At 45.9% G+C, this 21,677-nt stretch overlaps 1 protein-coding gene across 2 annotated transcripts in view; it reads left to right on the forward strand.

Annotated features, from left to right (window-relative positions):
- The window catches only part of Znf827 (zinc finger protein 827), a 177,641-nt gene that overhangs the window by 65,173 nt on the left and 90,791 nt on the right, over window positions 1-21,677 (forward strand). The window lies entirely within an intron of this gene.

Genomic DNA, 21,677 nt, shown 5'->3' on the forward strand with positions numbered 1-21,677 from the left:
TGGTTTGTTGTCCACATCTAGATACAGCTTTCTGTTTCTGAATGTTATTAGAAACGGCTAGAAAACGCTCCTGGCATCTGAGATGACCTAGGCCACGACTTTAAATGGATTCTAACAACATTCACAGGATATCTTCTAGTTGATCAAAATACCTTTTCTTAAGAGAAGATCCCGTGTCTTTTATGCATTTATACTATATTCTTTATGACCTTTAAAATGTTTCCCTTGGTTGAGCAGTTGAGATGGCACTCAAAGTAATTACCAACAGAGTAGCAATGAGTGATTTTTAAGAATAGAGAACTTCCTGGTGGAATGTTACAATAATTAACCTGTTCTTAGATGAATGGAGGATTCCACTAATATCTAAATGTAATCTCAACTTGTTGAATATAAGAAAAAACGGGCTATAAATTGAAGCTAGTGTATTTTGATTTTTGGTAGCAGCATCTACCTGGTTCTCTGCAACAGGTAGAAAATTTAGTGTCTTTTTGGTGACAGAGTGTGACTTTCAGAACGTGGAAGAAAAAGCTGTATTGGTAATCATACCTGTCAAGTCGTAGCTGACTTGGCTCACTGCCTCCTGAAGGTAATTTTGAGGCACTGTGTGTGAAATGCTAATGTGAATCAAAAGCTGCTTTTTGTTGGGAACTTGCTGTGCTTGGAGGATGAAAGCAGGAACTGCCTTCGTGGGACTCCTCTGTGATCTGTAACTTCAGCAGCAATTCTGGCGGTATTTCTGGTTCACTAGTAGGTTGGAAAGTAAGAAATTAATAGTGATCTACTTAGAGTCAACATATCAGAACAGTTGAAATTCCTGTATCTGCCAGTTGGTGGGGTTGAGAATTCTTGTCTTTGATGTTAACTCAAAGCACACTGGAATTTGAAGGGAACCTGGTTTGCTAGTGGCAAAGCGTGGTAGAATCGCTGTGGTCTTACTGTGACCCCGTTTCCCCAGACTTTGCAGTAATGGTGTACTAGCCTATCTTACGCTGATGGGGTCTAGCAAGATCACAATGCTGGGAAGTTGAAACAGTCCTGTTAGAGCCCATACACTTGAGTGTATTTGTGTCTCCCTCCTGTGCCAAAGCATCTCAGTGATGTAGTCATCCCTCCGTTGATGTTCTTATTCAGTCAGTCCAAAGAGGTCACCCCCTTCTGTTGTTCTCCCAGAGGTAGCTCTCCCAACACGATGGCTCAAACTCTTTCCCCAGTCATGTGACACCTGTGCCCTTCTCGATGGTAGCTTCTGTCAGCTAATATGCTGTTTCAGAACTTACTACATACTGCTCTAGAGAGCAGAGGAGGCTGGTACCACATGGGAAGAGATCGTGAGAGTGGTGAATGAGATTTCAGGGCAGATGGTCTGTAAGGAAAATACTTTATCTTCATCCTTTTGGAGGATGTGATTGGAAAGACTGAAACAGGAAACTATTTCCTAGATAATAATGAGACCCCCAAGAGAGAAGTGCTATCATGAACATCTAAGGATATTTGTGGGCAATGAAGACTGCAAGTGTGTGTGTTGACTTTTATTGAGTGTATGTGCAGCGGGGTTTAACAATAGCTGAATGAATCGTCCTGTTTCTGAAGGGCAACCACCCTTCATAATGTGGAAATAAGCTTCATGAAGACTGATAACAGGTTTCTTTCCTGAAAAAAAAAAATGCTATGTAGACAAGACTTTGGTCAAGGATCCATGCATCCAAATCCCCACATTTCTGTGTTCTCATCAGCAGTGTTTGAGATTGTATTCTTTGAGTGCATTAGTACAGTCCTTCTTTATTTCATAAGCAGGTCAGGTGGCCATTGAAATAATTACCAACAGAGTTAACAGTAAGAGACTTTAAGGGTAGAGAATTTCCTATTATTCCTGGTGGAATAGCACAGTAAGTCGCATGCCCTTAAGATGGCTGCAGTTCTTTACTGTTATCTAAATGTAGCCTCTGCCTGTCCAGTGTAGGAAAAATTAGCAGTGGACTCCGTTCAGGCAATCCTAGCCCTGCAATGCTCTAGCATACCATGGTCAGGTCAACATTTTTTAAGTCCTAAGTTAGGTGAGTGGGTTAAAAACAAATGTCTTTTCATTCCAAAGCCATGAGGTAAGAGGTTTCTTTCTTAGGAGTGAAGTGGATATTAAACTCTGTGGAGAGAAACATGCCTGTAATTCCAGTATGATGGAGACCAAGTAGGATTGTGAGTTTGAGTATAGCCTGAGCTATGTAGTGAGGCCCAGTCACCAAACAAAACAAAAAAGGAAACATCAGTGTTTCTCTTCACTAATAGATTGATAGATTAAGGCAAAAGGAGGTTGCAAGGAAGAAGTCTTAAGTTCTGTATCTTTGAGATATTATTTTAACAGTTTGAACAGCCATGCCCTGAAAGACACCCAAGTAAGGGACTGTCAGCACCTTGTAGACGAAAGAAGGTACCCACTCCCCAAAGCCAGTCTTGTTCTAGGCATTCTGTGGACAGCGGTCCTCACGTCTTCCCACCCTGCACAGTCTCACTTACAGTCTCTTTAATTTCCTGCAAAATCCTTTGGTCAGAAAGAACCTGTGTGAAACAGCTATAGTGATCCCTTCTCAGCCAGTGGGGGTTATGCATTCACGGACTCTGGTGGATGCCTGAAACCGTAGAGAGCACTAACCCTATAACCCCGCTTCACACCCCCCCATACACATTCTAGCAGTGATAATACTTAATTTATGATTAGGCACAGTAAGAAACTAACAAATACAATTTACTTAATTTATGATTAGGCACAGTAAGAAACTAACAAATACAATTTTTCTTTGTTTGTTTTTTGAGAACAGGTCTCAATATATAGCCTTGGCTGGCCTGGAACTCACAGAGCTCTGCCTGCCTCTGCCTCTAGAGTACTGGGATTAAAGGCATTCACTGCCCCGCCTGGCTACAACAGTGTATTATAATACAAGTTGTTCAAACCTATAAATAGTTTGTTGTGGAATTATCATTTACTATTTTGGGAGCATGGTTGACTGAAGTAATGGACAACATGGAGGATGAAGCCTCAGATAAGGCAGGGAGACAACAGTGTTATAGTAACAGGACTGTATGGAGATACTTTTTTTCCTTTCCGTTTTGACTCAAAGAACAGCTCAGGAAAAGGGTTCTCCTTCTCTCTTTTCTTACTAATTTTCTTACATAGCTTTTCAGTGAATTAACAAGAAGAAACTCGTCAATGATTTGGGCTGTCTCCTGTTTCCGTGTTTAAATTAGCTCATGTTGATTCCATAAGGATGAATGATTGGCACATGGCCCAGCCACATATCACATGAGGCTTCTTCCTATGTGGAGAAACCTGGGTAGAAAGGATGCTTTCCAAGTAGACACTTAGGTTCTCTGGGGGAAACACACATGAGTTAGAGTCAGGCTAAGCCTTCTATGGTCTGTGTGGTTTAGACTTCCTTTCCAGTTGTTAATTGTGAAGTTGAGTGTGTGACAGCTGGGCACAATTGACACCATAAAGAAAACAACTCATTTTGAGGAAATGACTAGATGTCTGTGACTACCTGTTGTTATGTGACACATAACAGCCCAGACCATCAAACTTCCCTGCCCAGCCTGTGCTTGCCAAAGATAATTCCCAAAACCTTCATCTAAAGAGGCCAACATTTCAAAGTTTAGCGTTGAGGATATGTAATATTAGACATGTTGGGAGCACTAGTCAAGGTACCTTCAGACTAATTTAGTAATGTCTGGTGACCTTGTAAACTTACGTCATAAATGTGGTCACAGATGTGGCATGATGCTGGAAGTGATGGAATGTTTACCCACTGCTGTGCTTTGAGAGAAGTGGGTAGGTGCACAGAGATGAGCAGAAGGCCGCCTCTCTCTCCATGTGGAATTGCATGTTGAATTCCCATTGCATGTGTAGACTGTACCATGCACATTTGGACAAACCTAAAGGAGCAATTAAGAATGACATTTAAGCTGGGCAGTAGTGGTGGTGGTACACACCGTTGATCCAGCACTCAGGAGGCAGAGGCAGGTGATCTCTGAGTTCAAGGTCATCATGGTTTGCAGAGGTAGTTCCAGGATAGCCAAGGCTACACAAAGAAACCCTGTCTCTGGGGAAAACAAAACAAAAAAGAATGACATTTAAAAATTAGAATTGTGGGCCTGGAGAGATGGCTCATTGCTTAAGGACATGTACTGAGGACAAGAACTTGGTCCCATCACCATGTTGAGCAGCTCCAGATCCAGGGGGATCTGGCACCTCTGGCCACCACGGGTACCTGCACTTACATCCATATGCCCCTTCTCTGCCCTCTGTACACATAGTTAGAAGTACATCTTTAAAAAAAGAATAAGAATTCCAGGCAGTGGAATGGCTCATTGGGTAAAGCCCTTGCTATGCAAGCTTGAGGACCTGAATTCAGATCCCCTGATCGCATATAAAAGGCAGGCGTTGCCACAGGTCTCCCTAATCCCAGCACTGGGAGATGGAGCATCCATGTGGCCAATCAGTGAGCTTCAGGTTTCATAAGTACCCCTGTCACAGAAGCTAAGATGGACTGTGATGGAAGGCATCAGATGAGAATCTGGCTTCCATACTTACTTGCATAGACATGTTTTTATTGGCGTGTGTGTGTGTGTGTGTGTGTGTGTGTGTGTGTGTGTGTGTCTTCAGAAGCCAGAAGAACATTAGATCCCCTGGAGCTGATGGATATAAGCCACCAAAGTGGTTCTGGGAACTGAACTCTGACCTTGGCCTGGGCCGTCCCTCCAACCTTGGTCTCTTTTCTTTCTAAGCCTACAGCCATTCTGATTTTCTCTTTCTGAACAATAGGAAATAAACTGATCCTAGGTAAACCTGAGAAGGGTGAAGGTGTAAAGAAATTGACTCTCTGAGGTAGGCGCAGGTGAGCAAGAAAAGGACACAAAGATTGAGTTCCTCCCAGAATTAGCGGGGCCTTTGCTTGTGTTCGAGTCCCCTTCCGGTAGTTAGCAAGAAACGAAGACAGCGGACTGAGCAGGCGTGGCACTGGCTTCTGGGTCCCAGGTGGGGTGCAGCAGGCCCTCAGACCCCAGGAGCTGCTTCCCTCACTGCACCTCTCTAGGCGTGCAGGTGGGCCTTGCTGCTCAGTCCAGGGGTGGGAAGCAGTCGTTGTCAACAGCTTTTGAGGTTACCCCTTGTTCAGAAGAACAGCCAGATAGCCTTCTTGACCCCAGCCCCAAATTCTAGCGGACAACCTCAGCTCAGATGGGGACCCCTCAGTGGACACTTCTGTGTCTGGAGGTGAGGGAAGGGCCTGTTGGCAGACATGTCCGCTGTCTGTCCTGTCACCCCGTAAGACTTTGGGGTGGCAGAAGAACGTCCAGAGATGAGTCTTCGGGGGGACAGCACAGGGAGGGACAGGAACCCAGAAAATACAGCAGTGTGCGCACCACCCCAGCCTTGCAGAAACAGGTCTGCCACCTTCTGCTTTTCAGCACTGAGTGTAAGCGTGCTGAGGCCTTGACCCGCTTCCCTTCCCTTTCTGGTAGAAAGAAGCTCGGGGAAGCCTGCCCACCCAGGCTGTGGCCTGGCCAGCCCCAACTCTCTCTCAGAGCTGCTAGGGCTTCGGAGACTCACTCGCTCCTGGGGCCTGCTCTGGGCTTAGCTGGTGAAGTCCTTACAGCCCTAGGGGGTGGGGTGGGGGTGGGGAGCAGCCTGTGTTTTGACAGCCTTTCCAAGGGATCCTGACGGCTAAAGCTTTAGCTTAGTGTGCCCTGGAAGTGTCTTGAGGAGCGAGTTTGGGCCATCTGAAAAGAATGCTTCAGGTTGAACACTGACGGGTGACAAGGCTCTGTTAAATGTCCCATTTCCTTTAGAAAAAGAGCCAGTTCTTCTGTGGTGAGTCCTTTTAATTTATTATGAAATGATGGCATCTAGAACCTTGTTGAAGAAGGACATGTATACCTGATAAATCAAGATCGTTTTACTTGTGAACCACGGATAATGTCACTTTCTTCATGTCCATTGCCGTTAAATTTCTGAACCATTCCTGGGCAGGTTGGCGTGGTTTTTGGAGAAAGTCTCCCCACGTCACTGCCAACGTCATCAAACGCCGCCATACTGTAGACTTTTCTGCTCTGAAGAATTTCTTTAAAAAAACGAAAGATTTTAGCTAAATTAGTTTTCAGGCTGAAAACAGTTCACTCGTGGATCTGCTAGTTTTCCTTTGGAAAGTAGTACTACTTTCTTGTAAACTTTTATTTATTTTGTCTTTTTGAGATTTTCATGCATGAGTACACTGTACTGACATGTCGCACACTTCAGGCAGTGTGTCTTTAGTCAGTTAGCTGTCCCTCACGCTGACAAATATATGACTTACCCAGCTTACAAAGGAGAACGGCTTGTTTGGGCTCAGAGTTGGAGGTCCGTGAGTAATCAGCCCCATCGCCCAGGGCCTGTGGTCAGCCAGCCTCTCGCTGTGGCAAGTGTTTCTACCAAGTATAGTCAGGAAGTAAAGGAGAGGAAAAAGAACCCAGGGTGTCGTAGTCTCCTGGGAGGGCACTCCCCCAATGACCTGAAGACTTCCTTTAAGTTCCCACCTGCTTAAGCCTCCCCAAGCAGTACCACTTGGGGGGGGTCAGCCTTTAACACATGGATGTTGGATATGTTCAAGATGTAAGATAGAATATACTGTGACATCAATAATAATCTGTAGGATGAAAATTATGTTTTATTTTATCATCATAAAATTTGCCTTCATCAAACTTACAAGTTGCTTAATTGAGTAATGAAGAAGATAGAAACCTTTTCAAACATTCTAAATTTATTTATTTGTTTGTTTATTTGAGACAGGGTTTCTCTACACAGCCCTGGTTTTCCTGGGATTCACCCTGTAGACCAGGCTCACAGAGATCTGCCTGCCTCTGCCTCCTGAGTGCTGGGATTAAAGGTGTGCACCACCTCGCCCAGTCATAGTACATTTTTTAAACCTAAGTTTACATAGTTCCTATGCTTCTACTTGCTTGCAAAAGTCACCTGTGGCTGAGGAGATGTTAGCAGATCTGTATAAAGTGCTAAAGGGTTGGGCTGGGGAGATGCTGAGGGGCTTTGCTGTGGAGAAGGAGCACCTGTGTTCTGTCTCCCAAGGCTGCAGGATGGAAGAACCAGCTCCCACAGGTTGACCTCTGACTCATGCACATGCACCCATGGCACAGGCACCACCCACACACAAATAAGTAAATAAATGTAAAAATAATGTTAGGTAATTTAGAAATATCAATAAGAAGGTGTTTTGTCTACTTGTTTTATGAATTCCTTCCACTTACCACATTCTCAGACTCATGCTGTTGAGGTATTTGCCAGGGCAAAAATGACAATGGTACAATCTAATCAGACTCAAATTGGAAACTACTTTTTGATTTGCACCTTTCTGAACACATGGAGAAGTTAATGAACATGGCATTGTACTGGAGATAGACATATTTTGGGTTGAGCTTTAGAAAGGGTTCTGGGTCGTTGGTTGTTGGTTTTACATTTTGTTCTGTTTTTAATGCTGTTTCAATAAAAACAGATTTTTACTTATTGATCCTGGTATGGCTGTCTGGGCCTATAACATAGTTCTCTGGAGGCAGAGACAAGGTGCAGAGGGATGACTAGTTTTCAGCCAGCCTGAGCTTCCCTGAAGGCTAGGGACACAAACGGCTCCTTCAGTGAAGCGAGGATGTGATTTTGACCCCAGAACTCACATAAGCACAGGTGTTTTGGTGTGCACTTAGCATCCAAGCACTGGGGAGGTGGAGACAAGTGGACCCCTGGGACTCAGTGGCCGGCCAGCATAGCCTACGGTGAGCCAGTGGTCTGTATTTCTAGTTTTCAGGTAGCATGTTATTTATTTTGGGAGTGGGGACCACTGATGTGGAGGTCAGAAGACAACTTGTGGGAGTTGGTTCTCTCAACCAAGTGAGTCTAGAGACTGAACTCTAGCTGCCTTGCTTGGTGGCAGGCATCTTTACATGTTGACCTATCTCACTGGCTCCTCAATATCCATTCTGTATTCCTTTTTATGGCTGAATATTGACAGTTGTATGGATACATTGTATCTTCCTTATCCTTTAATGGAGACATGGTTTGTGTCCCAGTCTTTGCTGTTGTGGCTGTTCCTGGGCAGGTTTCCATGTGGACTTAGGGTTTTAATCTTCTTGGGTATATCCTTAAGTACTGTGTAATGGTGGGTTAAAGGGCACTCCCTTTAACATCTTGAAGAATTGCCAAATGTCTTTTCCAAGGCAACAACAGCATTCGTTATCCCTTGTAGTAATGTATGAGGTTTCAATTTCTGCATGTCCTTATGAGAACTTGTTGCCATCTTTTTTATTGGAACCATCATGAAGGCACAACCTAGCAATTTCACTATGGTTAGATGATGTCTTCCTAGTGAGGACGTCGTCCGACGCAGCACCACATGCTCCTTCATACCCCAACGTCTCCGTGGAAGCAGTTCAGGTTCTGTGTCCACTTTTCACTTGGATCACTTTTGGATTTTTGTTTGTTTGTCTGTTTGTTTTGTTTTTGGCTTGTTAAAGTTTCTCATATTCTTGACGTGTAAGCCTTATTAGAGGGATGATTGGCAGATTATGTCTTCTCATTTTGGTGGGTTTTCACCATAGCTCCATTCACAACACAGAAGTGTTTACATGTGATGGAGTCGGGTTCCGTTTTTGTTCCTCTTGTTGCTTATGAGCACTGTTGTATTTTCTGTAATTCTAAAAATTAACTAAATGTCGAGTTGTTTCATACTAAAAGGAAAACCCGTTTTCACCTATATTAGCAGAGTGTCATTTAATTTGCAGGGATATTAAGCCTATGAAACCTAATTTATTGAATTATGCCTCTCCAGTTGTGGTGACCTCTCTAATTTTTGATTTGTGTTTTAGCATTCTCAGGGTGATGACCAAGTATTTTTGCATGTTAACTTGATAAATGATTTTTAATGGATGCAACCAGCAGTGAGCTTGTAACTAAAGCCCAGAACACTTCTCTTACTGCCACGCACTCTTCTTGACCCCACCTCCATATATATGTATGTGTGTATGCATGTTTGTATGTATGTGTGTATGTACGTACGTATGTGTAGATGTACTCACACAGTCCATAAATGGTGACTAAATCCAAATAAGGAATTTACACTTTGAAAATCATCTGTAAACTCAGAGAAATGGAGCAACATGGAATATCGCATACATTTTATATAAATAAGGAACAAATCACTTTAATGAGACAAATATGCAAAGACATGGTTTCTAAAAGGGCTAGAGCTCAGAGGGCACACAGTGGCATTATTATTCTGTCCATTTGAGCAGTACTGAGTGAGAAGTCCCTGTCTGCAGCCCTGGAAGACTGTCCCCCTCTCAGCCAAAAGGAAAGAGGGGGAACCCTGTTTATACAGCCAATCTCATTCAGTCTCTGGCCAGAAGAGCCTTTCTGTTATTTTATAATTCTGCACACTCCTTACAAATTCTTAGACTCCTGTACCTGAATGGCTGTTGCCGCCTGCTCTGCCCACCCCCAGGAGAGCTTTGCAAGCTCAAGCCCCCAGGGCCTGTACTCAGCACCTCCTTTCCCCCCTTTCCCCCTCGCCCCTCTGGCCGCCCTTTATGCTTTCTTAACCGGCTTCCTCCTGCCTCCCACACTGAAGCCAGGATTCAGAAAGTCCAGACTCAAAAGGGCTCTTGTTTTATTATCATTTCCTTCTTGCAGAGCTGCATATGTTAATAGAGCCGCAGAAATTTGTATTGGCTGGTGTTCCCAGAAACTAGGCAAGCCCTCCGCAAGGAATTTCATAGGCTACGCCTTCGCATTGGATGCCTTTTCTGTTTGGCTGTCTCTGAACTGAGGCAGACTGGAGTCTGGATACTGAGAGATGGGGAAGGGTTGCTCAGGAGGGGTAGGAGCTGATGGGTGGGGCCTCCAGCTCTTCCTGTGGGATAGTTAACAAAATACCCAGGAAGTGTGCTTGAAGGCTCATGTCCCTGCCTGCATGCTGTTTTCTGTGTGTACCTGGAATAGATGACTACAGACCTCATCTTACCGCCTGCAAACTGTGCCATCAAGTTTACAAACAGGCCCGTGGCAGCCGCTTTCTTCTGGACAGCGCTAAGCAGAGCGTAGTTACCTGAGGCCTCTGACTGCAGTATGCGTTATTCCTGCCTAACAACACTGCTGGCGGTTTTTCTCCGAGGACACCCTGCTAGGTGCGGGTGGGACCTTGGTCCAGTCCTGGTTGTATGGGTGTTTCCCCCACCTAGCCTTTCCCCCTGCTTGTTACTCCAGAGATAGTCTGGTGAGGATGAGCAGAAAAAAATCCTTATTTTCTTCAATGAGACTAGAACATTCTCGTTCTGCATCCGTCTTTCTTCTCACTGCCGTGTTAACCCTCCCCTTTAGCATATTCAGTCAAAGAAGGGGAAGATCCACATGTGTAATTAAACCCTGTGGATCCCGTGCTCATCAGGGTATGAGCTGGCATCACGGACCTACCTGGAGAAGGGAATCCTCACTGCTGAGTAGCAGGCCCTCTGCCAAGTGGATGAGTCACCCCGAGCAGGGGCCTTCTGGACGCTGCAGAAGCTTTTGTGCGCATGCTCACTCCGGAAGCTAGTACAGGCAGAGTCGGGGAGACCCATTTCCATTGGGCAGGAGTCCATCCATGTAGCCCAGGATTGGAAAAACCGTAGTGAAGAGATGATTCTTGCCGTGGCTTCTGTTGTTCTTTATGACAACAAATGATTTAACAGTGGTGTTTTCTCTTGGTCAAAGTGCGGGGACTGTGGTGTCCTTTTGAGGAGACCTTTGTCTTCCTTCCTAATAACTCTTACTAACTCCACCCCTGTGTATGTTTCCCTGCATAAATCCTCCCGCGTTTGTGCTGCGGGTTGATTTACTTCCCTGTTTCTAACAGCTGGAATCCGCACATTTCCTGGTTTCCTGTGGTTTGCCCTGTTTGTGTGGCTTATCTCCACAGCTGGAGAAATGAGAAGGCTACAGAATATATTCACGACCCGGGACAGTTTATTTCAGGTTCAGAGTCAGGTGGCGCGGGACAGTGTTTAAAGACTGAGTTATGAGCCGTTTCCTTACTGTCTACCAGGGCCGTCAGGTCCCCCGGAAACTCACCCTTGGCCTAAACATATGCATACCCTTGGTTTGGCTTCCAGAAACTGTTTTTGCTCTTGGGGTAGAGAGCATTCATGGGAAGGCCTTACAGGGGCTTCCTGTGAGCCACGGAGCGGAGGTAACTAATAGCCGCTTTAGTCAGAAGGGAAGAGGACCAGCCAAGGACTGAGGTTGGAACCTTTACTTGGCCTGCAGGGCGGGGCCGTTTACTCAGGACACATGGCAGTCTCCGTTAGACGCCTTGTGCCGAGCACACTACACTTTGCAGTCCTGTCTGTGTTGGGCTCAGGTGCCTTTTTTGCAGGGGGCAGTTTGTTGTTTCCTAAAACAACATTGTTTTTTTTTTTTTCCCTAAAAAAGCATTGTTCCTTCTAGAAAGCTCTTCCTCCCTGACTCTGTGTTTTGGGGGCTTTCCCAGAGCTGTTGTTGATTCTGTGTGTAACATCGGTTCTTTGATTTTAGGCCTAGATAGCCCATACTCCCCCACCCCCAAATCTGCCAGGCTCTTCCTTCCCTGCCCTTGAGCCCCGGCACCAGAGAGAAGAGGACCCAGGAACCAGAGAAAAAGGAAATAAAATGAGTCACTTGCATCACATGTAAAAAGCTTTGATTTAAAAAACATTTGGGAAGGTTGTCGAAGCAGAGCCAGAGTTCATTAGGAGGATATCCACACATTCGGGATCTCCAAAACCCACACGGAGCCGAGTTCTGGGGGGACATGAGCCCCGACTTGCTGGAGTCGGGGCTCTGTCAAATAAACAAGAGCTGATTGTTTCTGGTTGTGAGGGCTTTGATCTTGGAGACTAGGGAACGGTTTCTCGGGGTTTCATGAGCCCTGTCTTTAGCTCCTGACTGGTGATTGTGTTTCCTTTCCTTTTTACTGATCTTCTTTTTTGGTAGTACCCCTTCATCTGCGTTGACCTCCTCATGAAGTCACAGATAGCAGCAAACCCTGTTGTACTTTACGATACATACATAGCTATGATCCAAATTTCAAATTACAAATTAGGCACAGAGAGATTAATGACAATAACTAATGATAAAATAGAACAATTAAGGCAGCATGCCATAAAGGTCATGTGAGTGTGGTCTCTCTCTCTCTCTGTCTCTCCACTTCTCTCAAAATACCACGTGCATTGTAGTTAACCTTCCCGCTGACCACAAGTACACTTTGAGTTTGGAAAGTGAAACCTAGAAAGCAGAACTTGTATTGTGTTCATTCATTCATTCATTCATTCATCCAACCAACTATTTATTGAGTCCCTTCTTTTTTCCAAGTCTAGTTCTGAACACTAAAGACACAAGGTGAGCAGGGTGATTCCCTCCCTGGAATTCTTTTCCTATCTACTGTTTGTGTGCCCCCCCCCCTCGCACATACACACACACACACATACTTTATTCTAGTCTCCGTTGTCACAGGATGCACTGTGAACTACCCTCTGGATCATGGGTAGCAGCCCTCAGCTGACCAATGCTGTTGGGTCAGTGAGGCCTCTCATCAGGGGGTGTCAGGTTCCACTATCTTTTATATTAACAATATTAGCATACTGTTATATGCCAGTGTGTGTAATTATTCCAGCATGAATTAGTAATTTTTAACACCATCTAAGAAAAGAATTTTAAGGTAATTTTTCACATGCTAAAATTTGCTAGAAACTTCCAATAAAAAGTAAGCTTTGTGGACTGGTGAGTGCTCAGTTGGTAAAGTGCTTGCCTGTCAACCATAGGATGGACCCAAGTTTGCCTTCTAGAACCCATGCTTAAAAAAGTAAATGTGGCTGCATCCGTGGTGCTGCCTTTAATCTCAGCACTCAGGAGACAGGCAGGCAGTCTGTGTGAAGTCAAAGGCCAGCCTGGTCTCCAAGGCAAGTTCGAGGCCAACCAGGGTTACATGGTAAAGAACCTGTCTCAAAACAACAAACCCCAGGTGTGTGGCACAGGCTTGTAATCCCAGCTCCAGGGAGGCAGAGACTGGCAGGTCCCTGGTGGTCCTCACTCACCAGCGTTTCAATCTAAGCTTCTGCAGGTAGTTTAGCTTTTTCTTTTCCTTTCTCTTTGTTTAAAAAAAAAAAAAAATGAGCTGGCACTACAAGAACAAGAGCTGTGATTGGCCGCTGGTCTCCACGCCAAGGAACACACATGAGCACATGCATTCCTTACACACGTCTGTGCACATAGACACACAAATATAAAGAAGGAATTTGACAAAACCCTAGTTATTGAAATAAACTTCACTCAGTCCTTCATCTCTTTGGACATTAAGCAATTCTGTCCTCTTGACAGTTTGTGCCTAAACCAGTGGCCAGGCATCACGGAGGTGGCCCTTGTTTTTCGGTATTTTTTTTTATTGCAGCCAGAATTCTTTTGAACCTTCAGGAATTGTTTAAAATCAGCATCCGCATTCGAGCACAGGCGTATGTATACAGTCACACCAACATTCTGATCCACAAAGCTCTATTAATCCCAGCGGAGGAGGTGGGCGGGTCTGAGATTTATTAAATGGCAGAGGATAAGATTTTTAATAGCTTTCAGGTTGGGTTGGATGCATTTGGGGACACACATACCTCTGCCCCTTTTTTTCTTTTGCTTTTTTAAAGTGAGACAAGAAAAAAGTACATTCTGGACATTGATGAAAAGTAGGTTAATATTTTTTAAATGAGATCATTTGGAGTGTTACCAAATGGCATATGTGCAGTGTAAATGCACCCTTTAGCTATTTTCTAGTGAAATTATTAAATGAGATGGAAACAAGGTGACGGGGGAGATCTTTGCATTAAGACCCGGATGCTCGGAGTTCAACAGGTGATGTCTCGGTCACTCCGTGTCTCCCTCTGGGTTGGCAGAGCTCACTCCCTGAGCCCCCAGTAACTGAAGGATTTTAATTCTTGATTTTTATCGGGACAGAAGTGGAAACAAGTGCAGAATTTGCAAGGCTAGATGGATATAATCCATCCTGTGGTCACCAGAATCAAGTCACAACCTTGCACTGTAGCCGTGGGTGCTACTTGGAGCCAGGCTGAAAACATTTTTGATACACAGTTGCATCATTCCAGACAGAGACCTGTGACGGTGATGGGTGGCTGGTGTGGTGGTGCCATTGAAGACTACCACTATCCACAGGAGTAAAATCACCGTTCTTTGAGCTGACAGAGAATAGTGTGTTGCTTGTCTTGGGGGAGCCCTGCCTGGTGCTAACTCTTTCTTACTTTTAAGGTTTAGACTAAACTTTTTATTATTATTTTGAGGTTTATCTATTTTTATTTTATGCATATGGGTGTTTTGCCTGCATGTATGTCTGTGCAACATGTATGTGACTGGTGCTCACAGAGTCCAGAAGAGACCATTGGATTCCCTGGAACTGGAGTTACAAATGCTTGGGAGCTGCTGTGTGGATGCTGGGAATGAACCCAGGTCCTCTAGAAGAGCAGTTGGTGTTCTTACCCACTGAGCCATCTCTCCAGCCCCTGAACCAAACTTTCCTAGGGTATGGTTGTTTTTTGCAAATTTGGAGTAATTAAAAAAAATACTTGTTGTCTTTGATACGCTTAAAAAAAGTTAACTCCAAGCTTATCCTCCACACAACTCTTATTTAGTTGTGAATTAGTGTATATAGCTAATTCCTTGGATGTGTGTTCCTGTGTCCTACTGTCTCCAGGGATACTGATGTGGACAGGGCACAATAGTTAATTTAATTCATAATTTTTATGATTATATTTAGAAGTCAGTTCTGATACAAAACCATTGAAATGGTTTTAGGAATCAAAATGTACTTGTAGCGTGGGTGGGCTGAAAAGAGACCATAACCAGCCTTAACAACTATCATTTTAACAAAATTCTTAGGAAGAGTGGTGTCGCAGTCTAGAAAAGAGGAATTTAGTTAATGAATGTTTCAATTTGACACAGATCTTTTTAGTTACCTTTCTCAAAGACATCGTTGGTTTGCCTCATTGTTTTGATTGGTTACTCCTGAATTATTTTGAGTGGATCATGGGGTGTGTGTGTGTGTGTGTGTGTGTGTATACACACTAAAGGTCGTTTTATATATAAGAAGTTTCTCCTGTATTATAAGAACTGGGGAGAATCTTTTCTACCCCTGCTTCCCTTCATGGAAAAAGTTTCCTCTCTTCCCCCTCAGAAAAGGTTGCCAGTATGTCCACCAGGGGAAGGAGGGCTCTGGTCAGAGCAGCAGAGTCTCTCTGGGTTTGGCAGCAGCCATGGGCAAGCCCCTGTCTCAACATCATTCTTCAGACTTTACATTCTCAGCTTTACCCTGCTGAGAGCCCTGTACCCTGGCCATTGTGTCCATAAACCAAGGGCAGAGCATAGAGGAAACAAAACAGCACATAACCCCCACAGTGAAGAAGGGTATGCCAGCCTAATCCTTCAAAGAATGAAGGTTGTCTCAACCCACACATGCTGCAGCTTTTTCCAAGGCAGAGACTCTGGTTCAGTGAAACAATAAAATGCAGCAGGAGTGAGCACCCAGGCCTCAAGGTCCCCAGCCCAGCCAGCAGGATCTCACAGCCCATCCCCACCCCCCAGTTACAGGCTGAGAGAGTCAGGGCTACAGGCCTTGCCTGCTTCGCCCCTCTATTGCTTCTTTCCAAGAAGGAAAAAAAAAAAAAAAAACCCAGCCACTTAGCGTCAGATGTCTGTGAAGTTCCATTTAGGCCTCCATCCTTTGGCCTCTGCTCCAGTAGATCTGGCTTTAATGGTTCTCTGTGCAGCCAAAAAATTCAGCCTAACTCCTCATTCCATTTGTATTTTGGCATAGGCAGGAAAGCAAAGCCAGGGCAGTTCATCTGTATCTAATGCCAGCCTATGCCAGGCCGGTGTGGAGATGTCACCTTGTAATTTCACTCCTGGTTCCTGGTCATTTGTTCCACCCACTTGGAGCTTTGGGTTGCATAATAATTCACCAAAACATTAAAGTTATGATCATCCCAATAGCAGGAGTCAAATTCCTATGTGGAAGGTCTTTTTATGCCCAGTCCAGACCCTCAGGTCTTTGAGGCTGGCAAGCTGGAGAGGAGAGTTTTTTGTTTTGTTTTGTTTTGTTTTACCTAATGTGATTGAAGGTCTACCTCACTAGAAGGAGAATGGTTTCAGTGTGGGACTGTTGGCAGCCCTTCCAGAGACGTTCTCCCCCCACCCACCCCCGCCTCTGTGTGTGTGTGTGTGTGTGTGTGTGTGTGTGTGTGTGTGTGTGTGTGTGTGTAGGCCAGGTATCAACTTCAATTGTTGTTTCTCAGGCGCTACTCACCTTGTTTTCTGAGACAGGGTCTCTCATTGACCTGGGACTTTCCGAGTAGGCTGGCTGACTGCCATGGAGTCCCAGGGATTGATTCCACCTCCCTAGCATTAGGACTGCAAGTGTGTACCACCGCACCCGGGTCTGTTATGAGAGTTTGGGGGATCAAATTCAAGTCCTGGTGCTTGAAAAGCAAGTCCCTTACCAGCGGGGCCACCTCCATCTGTTCTTTCTCTAAAGCACCTGTGCGGTGGTGTTCTGTGCAGCCTAGGGAAGAGACAGGCGGTTAATACTGCCGATTCCACACCCTTCCATCCGTCCTTCCATGTGGTGAGTATGCAGTGCATATGCGTTTCTGCCAGACACTGGCATCAGGAAAGGAGATTAGCAGTACACCTCTACTGTGTACCTGACCTCAGGTAATGTTTGTGATAGACATAGACCAGACATGCCAGCTACACTGGCCCTGTGCTGATTAAAGAAGATTGGAGGTGTGGGAAGAACCAAGCTCTCCTGAGACCTCAGTCCAGAGGGGAGCACGCCTGTGAGAGAATTTTTGGTGGTAGGTGATAGATGCAAGGTCTGTATGTCTAGGACAGTGGAGAGAGAATGCCAGTTGGGAAGACATGGGGACTTCTGAAAAGGGGTTTGCAATCTGAGTTAATTTCCTTGTTCAGGTATGTAAGAAAGAACACAAAAAGAATGGGGCAGGCCTGCTGTGGCACTGTGTGCTCCTGGGGCAGGAAGGTCTGTGGAGGAGGCTGGGAGGTGGCCTGTGGCTTCTTGTAGCATAGGACAGGAATCATCATCTGTGTGTGTGGCCAAGGGCAGGATGCAGCCAGGTGATGACCACCTGGGAAGTGGGGTGCAGTTTGTCTGCTGCCCCCAAGGTCCCGAGTCTCTTCTGTTCTCCTGGCTTTTCTTCTTCCTAACAGAAGGTAGTGACAATTCCAGCTCATCCCCTGTCGCTGTTTGTGATCCTTTGCAGATCTCCTCTAGTCCCGTGCTCAGCTGACTTTCCATCTCTCCATCACGAATGTCCTCTTCCTGCCCGTAAGCCATCACCACCTCCACTTCCCAAAGTCTTCATCTTCCAGGTCAGGCAAAGCAGGACTGAAAACATTCTTCCATGCTTCTCCCTAGCTCAACCCAGTTTCTCTGTTTCCTTATTATTCCTGGTAATACCGCCATCCAAATTTTTTTTTTTTTTTTTTTTTTTTTTTTTTTTTTTTTTTTTTTTGGTTTTTCGAGACAGGGTTTCTCTGTGTAGCTTTGCGCCTCTCCTGGAACTCACTTGGTAGCCCAGGCTGGCCTCGAACTCACAGAGATCCGCCTGGCTCTGCCTCCCGAGTGCTGAGATTAAAGGCGTGCGCCACCACCGCCCGGCCCCACCATCCAAATCTTAAAGGCATAAACCTTACCTGCCCCTCATCCAGTCCCTGACCAATGGCCATGCATAATTTCCTTCACACTCATCTCTTAACTCAAACTCTTACTCCCATCACTGACCAGTTACTTCCCATTCCGTCACTGGAGCATGTCAGTGAATCTCTTATCCAACCATCATTCATTTTTGAGACCGAGTCTTGTTATGTAGCCCAGGTTGGCCTGGAACTCAGTGTCCTCCTTCCTCAGCCTCCCCCTTGCTGGATCACTGCTGTGTACCGCCATGCCTGGCTGTCTCTTGGACTTGGATTCAGTTCAGGCATCATCATTTCTTTCTTGGTTTTTCACAATCAGTTCTAAAAGCTGTCCTGTTTCCAGTTCCTCCATCCCTCTGCCAAGTGACCTTTGGCCTTTCCACACCTTGTGCAAAGACAGCACAGCTGGCCCCTCATGGACTTGCCCTTGTGTATAACCTGCTCATCCAGCTCGATTTTTCTGCATTTATTTCTCTGGAGAACATCTCGATGGTCTGTTAAACTGTATGTTAAACTATATGTGAAGTTTGACTTCACTACCAAGAGACTAGCCTGAAGAATCTTTACAGATTGACTGTTAGACACTGAGCATTGTGTCAGAAAGCCTGAGCTGGAGAGGGGATACGGTTCATGCCCAGTGGGTCAGTTGCCCTTGAGGAAGATTGCCAAGCTTGGAGATGGATGGTGATGGTTTCCCAGATGTGTGACGAGAATACATGACACTCATGTGTACATTCTAAAATGACTAACTTGGAGGAGGGGTGGAGAGATGCACAGTCTTGGAAAGTGCCAGCGGACCTTAGCTATGTCCTGAGCACCCACGAGGAGCTGGATTTGCACTCACAGCATGGGAGTAGGCGGGACAGGCAGGTCCTGGTGGGCAGCCAGCTCTTCTAGTCTAATTGGTGAGCTCCAGGCCAGTGAGCAACTCTGTCTCAAAAGGAGGCAGATGGCATTTCTGAGGATGATACCAGAGGTTGTCCTCTGACCTCCACACACGCAAGCACGCGTGTACACACACACACACACACACACACACACACACACACACACACACACACGAGCACAGGCATACACCCACTATACACAGTCAAAAATAAAGAAAAAAAATATGGCCAAGATGGTAATTTTTAAATTTCATATGTCTCACTTTAGTAAAAGGAAGGCTCAGCCATCTCAACAAGAGTAAAACTATGGAAGTGAGAGGTAGGTTAGGTGGTGCAGGCCTGTAACCCAGCTGCATGGGAGGCTCCAGGCCTGTGATCCAGCTGCATGGGAGACTGCAGTCCTGTAACTGCAGTCCTGTAACCCAGGTGATAGGAGACCCCAGGCCTGTAACCCAGCCGTACCAGAGACTGGGGCAGGAGGCTCACAACTTCAAGGCTTTCCTGAACTACAGAACAAGTTCAAACTTAGCTTAATGAGACCCTTTCTTAAACATTTTCAAATGAATACATAGTGTTAACAATGTAATAAACAATCTAAAAAGGGCTGGGGATACAGCTCAGGGACAGAATGCTTGTGGAGCCTACACAGGCCCTGGGTTCAAGCTCAAGGAAGGAAGGGAACAAGAGTTAGTTGGCTGTTGAAGTCTGTGTAACCTAGGCTGCCTTGAACTTAGGGTCTTCTTGCCTCGGCCTCCCAAATGCTGTGCTTTGAGGCGTGCACTACCTCACCGCTCATCCAGAGGGGATTTTCCCGGGGAACTGCACTGCCTCTGTCTTACCAGGTACATGCAGGAGGAGTTACAATGAAAGAGTGTGGCTTAAGGGACACTGCCTGTGAAGTGTGTCCTGCAGTTCCATAGCTGTCCCCGTGTGTGACATTTGTCCCTGACATCTGGAGGGGAAAAATGGGCTGCATGGTGCTCTGATGACTGAGCTCTAGCAGGGGTGTATTCACTAAACTTGGTCTCTTCAGTCCTAAATAGACATGACTGTTTCCCTTGGCCCACACCTTGACCAGTTCCCACTAGGGGCCTGAGTGGGTTTTGTCTTAAATGTTGCCCAGTGTAAATGGATGGGGCCTCAGAACAAAGGAAGGTGGAAGGCCATAGGCAGGAGCAGGACAGTGGAGGGACTACGTGGCCCCAGGCTCTCGGGAGCTCACCCCTGTAAAGACAAATACAGGGAAGAAAGGTCTTGGCTAAGTCTCTGGGGATGAAAACCTGCTGACCCAAAGATGCAAAGCCACTATGCAGCAGGACAGCAGGGGACCATTCCCGTGGCTTCCCCTGGCTCCTCCAGCCCTTCTCTAGGTTCTGAAGGAAGAACACTGTGAGAAAGGGAAACGTGGTTCCCATTTTCTCTCCCCCGCAGTGGACCACTGAAGACCCTCTCAGGGCAGAGACATGACTCACCTTCTGAGGAAGGCCTCTCTGCGGCCCAGTGCCTGGGATTAAGGCCTCTGGTTTCAGAATCTGGAGTGCTTTGCTGTTTAATGGGCTGTAGTTCTTGTATTAGCTGAGAATGACCAAGGTATAGGCCTTGCCTGACTTTTCACCCAGCAAACGGAATGGAGCAGATTCAGAGAGAAGGTGGGAGACAAAAGTGAGAGCTGCTTTTGCTCCGCTCTACAAGTGCACTCTAGTCGGGGCACCAGGACTCCCGCTTCACCTTGGCACCCCTGAAGCCAGGCCACACGATACACCCAACACCCCAGACACAGTCCGTCGCCACCTTTGGCCTGGGTTCCTGCATGTCTTTACAAACTATGGTTTAATTTCACTTTTTGTATTAGAGGGACGTTTATCCTCTCCTCATAGGTCGTCTAGGTTTGCCTGCCCGAGGGCAAGCACACGGCCAAGATTAAACCGATTACAGAGGGTTGGGATAACTGGTCCATGGGAGACCACGGTCGGCTGGCTCGTGGGCCCCTGTCCCCTTTGAACCTTCGCTCACCAAGCTGGGTTTGCGAGGGATGTGTCCAGTTCACCTTCCCCGTGCTGTTAGGCATCAAAGGACGTGACACTCCACACTTGCAGTCACAAATGGACACCTTCATCTTTTTGTGGCTATTTGTCTTCCATTAAAAAATAGGTATGGGGGCCTGGAGAGATGGCTCAGAGGTTAAGAGCACTGGCTGCTCTTCCAAAGGACCTGAGTTCAATTCCCAGCACCCACGTGGTGGCTCACAATCATCTGTAATGAGATTTGGTGCCCTCTTCTGGCCTGCAGTCATACATGCTATATACATAAAAAATAAACAAATCTTTTAAAAAAATAGGTATGGACTACTTTATCCATACTTATCAAGGGAAAAATTATAGATATAAAGAAGTATTCTGTGGATAATCACACACAACCTGCTTCTCATGCATCATAATCTATTAAGATTGTCGTGTGTGTGTGTGTGTGTGTGTGTGTGTGTGTGTGTGTGTGTGTGTATGTGTGTGTAGGTGCACGTGTGTGAAGGCTAAAAATCATCCTCAGGTGTTGTTCCTCAGGATCTGTCTGCCTTGATTTTGAGTCAGGGCCTCTGGTTGGCTTGAGGCTCATCCGGTAGACCAGCCCCAGGGATCCACTGTCTCAACCTCCCTAGAACTGAGGTTACTCTGGGCACCGACAGCCACCAGCCACGCCTGGGGTTTTTTACATGGTTGTTAGGATCGCACTTTACTGACAAGGGTGGCCCCACCCCCCTTGAGCAGTATAGATCCCTTGGGACAGAAATTAGCGCTTGTCCTATTAATTGAGTAAGAGATTCTAAAACCTTTGCTATTGTGTGTGTAGGTCCTAGAAGTGAACACTTACCCCTGGTGGGAGTAGACACTAAGAGCCAGTAGGAATGATTAATTCAACCATTGTTCTGTGAGAATGCCCTCTGGCAACCAGGAGCTGAGCCAGGGACAGAGTGGTATTTGGAGCAGACA

Source organism: Peromyscus eremicus, chromosome 5 (genome assembly GCF_949786415.1).
Source record: "Peromyscus eremicus chromosome 5, PerEre_H2_v1, whole genome shotgun sequence".
NCBI lineage: Eukaryota > Metazoa > Chordata > Mammalia > Rodentia > Cricetidae > Peromyscus > Peromyscus eremicus.